Raw genomic sequence first — 6,000 nt, 5'->3', positions numbered from 1 at the left:
CTTGTGTTTGTAACTTAACAACCATTTTGATGCATGTTTGTGTGTTAGATATAATTTGTATTGTATATAATGATTATTTATGACATGATGTATAATTATGTTGAAGTTCATACTCAACTTTTGTAGTTTCTTGCCCTGTACTATTTACATATTGTTAAGTATTTGCATCTAACTGAGACATTATTTCCAATGTCGGACAAATAAGTGGTATGTTGTTCTTAAAGTCTCTTACTCATGCCAGATCATGAATGCTACCTATTCTAGTCAGATTGTGTTCATTATATTGTCAAAATTTTGATGAATAAAATGATTTTTTTTCTTTGTTGTTTTCACATTTGTCCCCCTCTCTTCAGTTCGTTTTCCTCATCACCTCTTCCTCCCTTTATCATGCCTACCATCAAATCTCCATTCCTTCCATGTGCGGATCATACTTTTCCATTTGCCAGACACCTTTACTCTTACCTAACTCCTGTCAGCTTGACCAGTCACTTGTAAACAAGCAGTGTTACTGCAGTCATTGGTGGTTGTTTGGTTGCATGGATGACTGTGTACCTAAACGAGAAGAGCAGTATCCAGAATGAATTTTCGCTCTTCGGCAGAATGTGCACTGATTTGAAACTTCCTGGCAGATTAAAACTGTGTTGTATTGGGACTTGAATGCAGGTCATTTGCCTTTTGCTGTCAAGTGCTCTAAAAGTTGCATGCAAAAGGAAAAAGTCCTGTGCTTTAATCTCAGCCTGACACACAATTTTAATCTGCCAGCAAGTCAAAAGAGCAGTAGCTTGAAAGCTAATTTTGTCTCGGATGTCAACAGGTTCTACATGGTGTGCATTAATAAGCTACAGGCGACAACCTTTCCACAGATTTTTACAATAAACTGTAATACTTTGATTTTCGAGGTGAGTTTGGATAAAAAACAGAGGCACCTGTTTAAACATATCTTGACTACCAACACAAAAAAAGTCAAGCTTATAGGAACACAATGGGTCAATAAAGATGAAAATTGAAGTCATAGTAATGGACTTCCACATTCCTATCTCCACCGCTTGTTGTGTTTCCCATATAATGTTATCATGGAATGGTGATGAGAAATAAAAGGAGTGGAATATGACGGGGCTGTAAGAACGAAATCGACGCTGACTGTCGATGGGAAATGAGAGTACTTGACATTAAAGTGCTACTCAAACCATTTCTCATAAAGAAGGCATCAGACTCAAAAGTGTGAACAATTTAGTGATGATTCCTTGGCATTGGAGCAATGCCTCTAGCAGAAAGCTTATTACAGGTAGATTACTTACTGTGTCTGTTAACAAGTTCACTCCTGTAAAATGGGCCAGTAAGGTGTCAGACTGTGTGGCCTTCTGCTGACAGCAAATAGTATATATGTAGTCTGGCAACAGTAAATACACTAACAAAATTCAGTCATTTCATTTGAAGTGTATCATTTGTTTAGAGTGGGAAGAGAGCTGAAGTAAACTCGGTACTTGGATTGCATATTGATTGCAACTACGAGGAAGTCATGGGCCTGAGAATGTTTAAGGATGTATGGGAAAGAACGTGCGATGTTAGTCTTTCTCGATAATTTGAAAAGCCAAAATAAAATGGGCACAATTTGAAGTGCTGTGAAATACATATTTGAAGGCAGTCTGGCATCAACTAGTAGATTGTCTTAGAGTTAATTGTGCAAGGGGCAGGGTGGTTATGCAGTTCATTTTATATGTATGTCACAGATAATAGAAGACTGCCTGGCATTCATACTGAGCCATTAGAAGACACATCCCGTCATACATCCCAGCTCCAAAGACAAGTGGCTAACACAGGTTTACAGATCTCTCTCAAGAAAACGATATGTGAGGAACATAAAGGCAGCTACTAGATGGATAAAATTATGATGGAAAAAATACACACACACACACACACACACACTCTCTCTCTCTCTCTCTCTCTCTCTCTCTCTCTCTCTCTCTCTCTCTCTCCCCCCCCCCCCCCCCCCCCCCTCCCTCGCTCGCTCACTATGACTATCAATTAAGTGAATTGTCAACCCAGACTAATGGAAACTAATGTGGTCATGTGACTAGGTACAGCCACATCCCACAATAAAGTAATGCACAGTTACCTCTCAGCACAAATTGCGGACTGTGGAATATACCTTTGTGGACAGCCATGGCAGCTTGCTGTTAACTCACTAAACTTATTGATAATTGAGGTAGCTCCGACACTGCTAAATAAAATTGTGACAGAAGCAAAATGTAGAAGTTGAGTAATACAGTGTGACTTGTCAGAAGGAACATGAGTCAAACTGAAGTACCCACCAAGAAGAAGAAGAAGAGGAGAAAGAAGCAGGAAAGTGCACACAGTAAATATCCCATTGATGATATGTTAACAGGCATCAGTTTTAGTGATACTATGAAAAATATGGCAAAATACCAATTTTACGAAACCATCACATTTATCTCGTAGACTAAGGGCGGCAAAGGAACTGGTTTTTCTTTTTTAATTTTTTTCTCTTTTTTTCTTTTTCTTTTCTAGAGGATTTGATTTTAAGAGGGGCCAGAATCAGTGGGAGTACAGTTTTAGAAAAGGCTTACTATTTCGGGTTTTCAAGAAGAACTGAAGCATCAGGATTAGAGGCCAGTGGTTTACTCATGTGGAAAGTGGAGTCATACACATTACATTGCAAATAAATGTCAGTGGTACTGTATGATATTTTCCGAAGAAGTGCTAGTCGTTGTTTTTGCTATGGAGGACATTGTTATATAAATGTCTAGCATTTAACAGCACTCCACTTGTAAGAATACTGGAGTCTACACTGTTACTAAAGTGTGCTCTCGAAGTGGTGAACAAGGGCTCCCTAGTTCTGGATTGGCAGAAGCCAGTCAACTTTGGCTTTCTTAGATTTTGTGCCCAGCTGCCATCAATCGTGATCTAATACAGATGTTTGTGCATGTTACCATTCAAAAATGATTGTTGCTTTGTTTTCTTTTTGTTGCTACAATGTGAATTTTGCTATATGACCTTTTTAAATTTGAACTGAGAGAGCTGATACAGTAGTAGGGGCAACATGAAATTATATTGGACTTTACGAATCCTGTAAGCTTTTGCTATGGCCCTGCTTCAGTTTTTACTTTTGTCGACGTGTAATAAAGTACATTAGCTGCTTGTTAATGAAGGGCCCTGTTAATTGTTTCTAAGTGTTGGAATCCATATTAAATCTTAATATCAGTGCCCCTTGGAGCATAGATTTATATGTGAGCCTAACTAGCACTACTTGATGTAAGTGCAGCTTGTTCCCTCTGCACTGTCGTCACTGCCCCCTCCCCCCCCCCCCCCCCCCCCCCCCCCCCCCCCCCCTCCTTCCCCCGCTCCATACTCAGCAGACAATGTGCTGGAAGTCGGTAGGTTGATCTTGCTTCAACCATTCCTCACAAGCCCCCGTACAAATTTGTTCATTCGTCTCCATGTGAACAAACTATTCCTCCTTCCCCATTTCTCGTGTCTAAACATGGCAGTACTGCTGCCCAGGTCTTTAGTTCACTTTGCACAATAACACAAGAAGATTGTTTCAATTAATGCAAAAGTAGCACATTATCAGACAATGATCCATCCAGAAGCCTTATACGCAGCAGAAACACTGAACACTGTGGGAACAGGATCACTTAGAAAGCTAGAACTTGTGGAACAAATGATTCTCGGGGAAATATTGGGACCTGCAAGAACAGGATGCAGTTAACATAGAATTCAACTGGTTTGATGCAGTAAACCACACATTATTTTGACAACTCCACAGATACCTCTCCTCTGTGCTTGCACCTGCAACACAGCTGTTTGTATCCTTGAGGCATTCAAGCCACCTCACTTTGTCTAGATCCATGGTTCATGGGAGGCTTTCTTACTTATGTGCCCAATTCTGAGATGAGCTAACAATATTTTACAGATGGCAATTAGAATGTGGAAATTCTCACATTTTGACAAATTCTGTAGTTCGTGAATATAAAGTGGAATTTTTCGAAATGCGTAGAAAAATGATAACCAATTATTTAAAAAAAAAGATTAACTGCATTGTTATAAGTTAGTGTATCCATTTCTTTATGAATCTCCTGTTTAATCTGTGAATGAATCTCTTAATTGCTATTCTATGTGGAGGGTGCATCAGAAGGAGTGGTCACTTGAAGCAAAAATTCTAGTAATCGAGAGCTCTAAAATGCATACCTTAAGAGCTGTGAACAATTCTTTAGTAGAAGATATGTATTTTGCAGTGGCGGATGTGAACAAGCCCTCATACCCGTTAAGGTATGCATTTTAGAGGCAACATTTACTAGCCGTTTTTACTTAGAATGGTTGTTGCTGTCATATCCCTTAGTATTGACCATTCCTCTTGGCACATCTTGTGTAGTATGTTAGTCAATGTTGTTGTAGAAATGTATACTTTGTAACTGAGAAACAAAGTGTAAAATAATACAGTGATTCATTTAAAGAATTGGCAACCTGGCATCTGTGATGGCAAAGTGATAAAGTTGATCGGCATGAAAATGGACTGTACACATTTTATGTTCTGCAGCATTTTCATGTGCTTAAAAGCTCCAGGTTAGCGTATTATGTTATTGTACAGGAAGCTTTTGGAGTGGGGGAAAAGATTAACGTCATTACAGCTTTAATATTTGTCTCCCTACCTCAAAAATCATTTAAAGATATATTGCAAGGACATGAGGCATAGAAAAGCAACTGGAATCACTCAATAGAGGAAAGTCCACTGGACCTGACGGGATACCAATTCGATTCTACACAGAGTACGCGAAAGAACTTGCCCCCCTTCTAACAGCCGTGTACCGCAAGTCTCTAGAGGAACGGAGGGTTCCAAATGATTGGAAAAGAGCACAGATAGTCCCAGTCTTCAAGAAGGGTCGTCGAGCAGATGTGCAAAACTATAGACCTATATCTCTTACGTCGATCTCTTGTAGAATTTTAGAACATGTTTTTTGCTCGCGTATCATGTCATTTCTGGAAACCCAGAATCTACTATGTAGGAATCAACATGGATTCCGGAAACAGCGATCGTGTGAGACCCAACTCGCCTTATTTGTTCATGAGACCCAGAAAATATTAGATACAGGCTCCCAGGTAGATGCTATTTTTCTTGACTTCCGCAAGGCGTTCGATACAGTTCCGCACTGTCGCCTGATAAACAAAGTAAGAGCCTACGGAATATCAGACCAGCTGTGTGGCTGGATTGAAGAGTTTTTAGCAAACAGAACACAGCATGTTGTTATCAATGGAGAGACGTCTACAGACGTTAAAGTAACCTCTGGCGTGCCACAGGGGAGTGTTATGGGACCATTGCTTTTCACAATATATATAAATGACTTAGTAGATAGTGTCGGAAGTTCCATGCGGCTTTTCGCGGATGATGCTGTAGTATACAGAGAAGTTGCTGCATTAGAAAATTGTAGCGAAATACAAGAAGATCTGCAGCGGATAGGCACTTGGTGCAGGGAGTGGCAACTGACCCTTAACATAGACAAATGTAATGTATTGCGAATACATAGAAAGAAGGATCCTTTATTGTATGATTATATGATAGCGGAACAAACACTGGTAGCAGTTACTTCTGTAAAATATCTGGGAGTATGCGTACGGAACGATTTGAAGTGGAATGATCATATAAAACTAATTGTTGGTAAGGCGGGTACCAGGTTGAGATTCATTGGGAGAGTGCTTAGAAAATGTAGTCCATCAACAAAGGAGGTGGCTTACAAAACACTCGTTCGACCTATACTTGAGTATTGCTCATCAGTGTGGGATCCGTACCAGGTCGGGTTGACGGAGCAGATAGAGAAGATCCAAAGAAGAGCGGCGCGTTTCGTCACTGGGTTATTTGGTAACCGTGATAGCGTTACGGAGATGTTTAATAAACTCAAGTGGCAGACTCTGCAAGAGAGGCGCTCTGCATCGCGGTGTAGCTTGCTCGCCAGGTTTCGAGAGGGTGCGTTTCTGGATGAGGTA

Source organism: Schistocerca americana, chromosome 5 (assembly GCF_021461395.2).
Source record: "Schistocerca americana isolate TAMUIC-IGC-003095 chromosome 5, iqSchAmer2.1, whole genome shotgun sequence".
Classification (NCBI taxonomy): domain Eukaryota; kingdom Metazoa; phylum Arthropoda; class Insecta; order Orthoptera; family Acrididae; genus Schistocerca; species Schistocerca americana.
Note: the sequence above shows the minus strand (reverse complement) of the source record.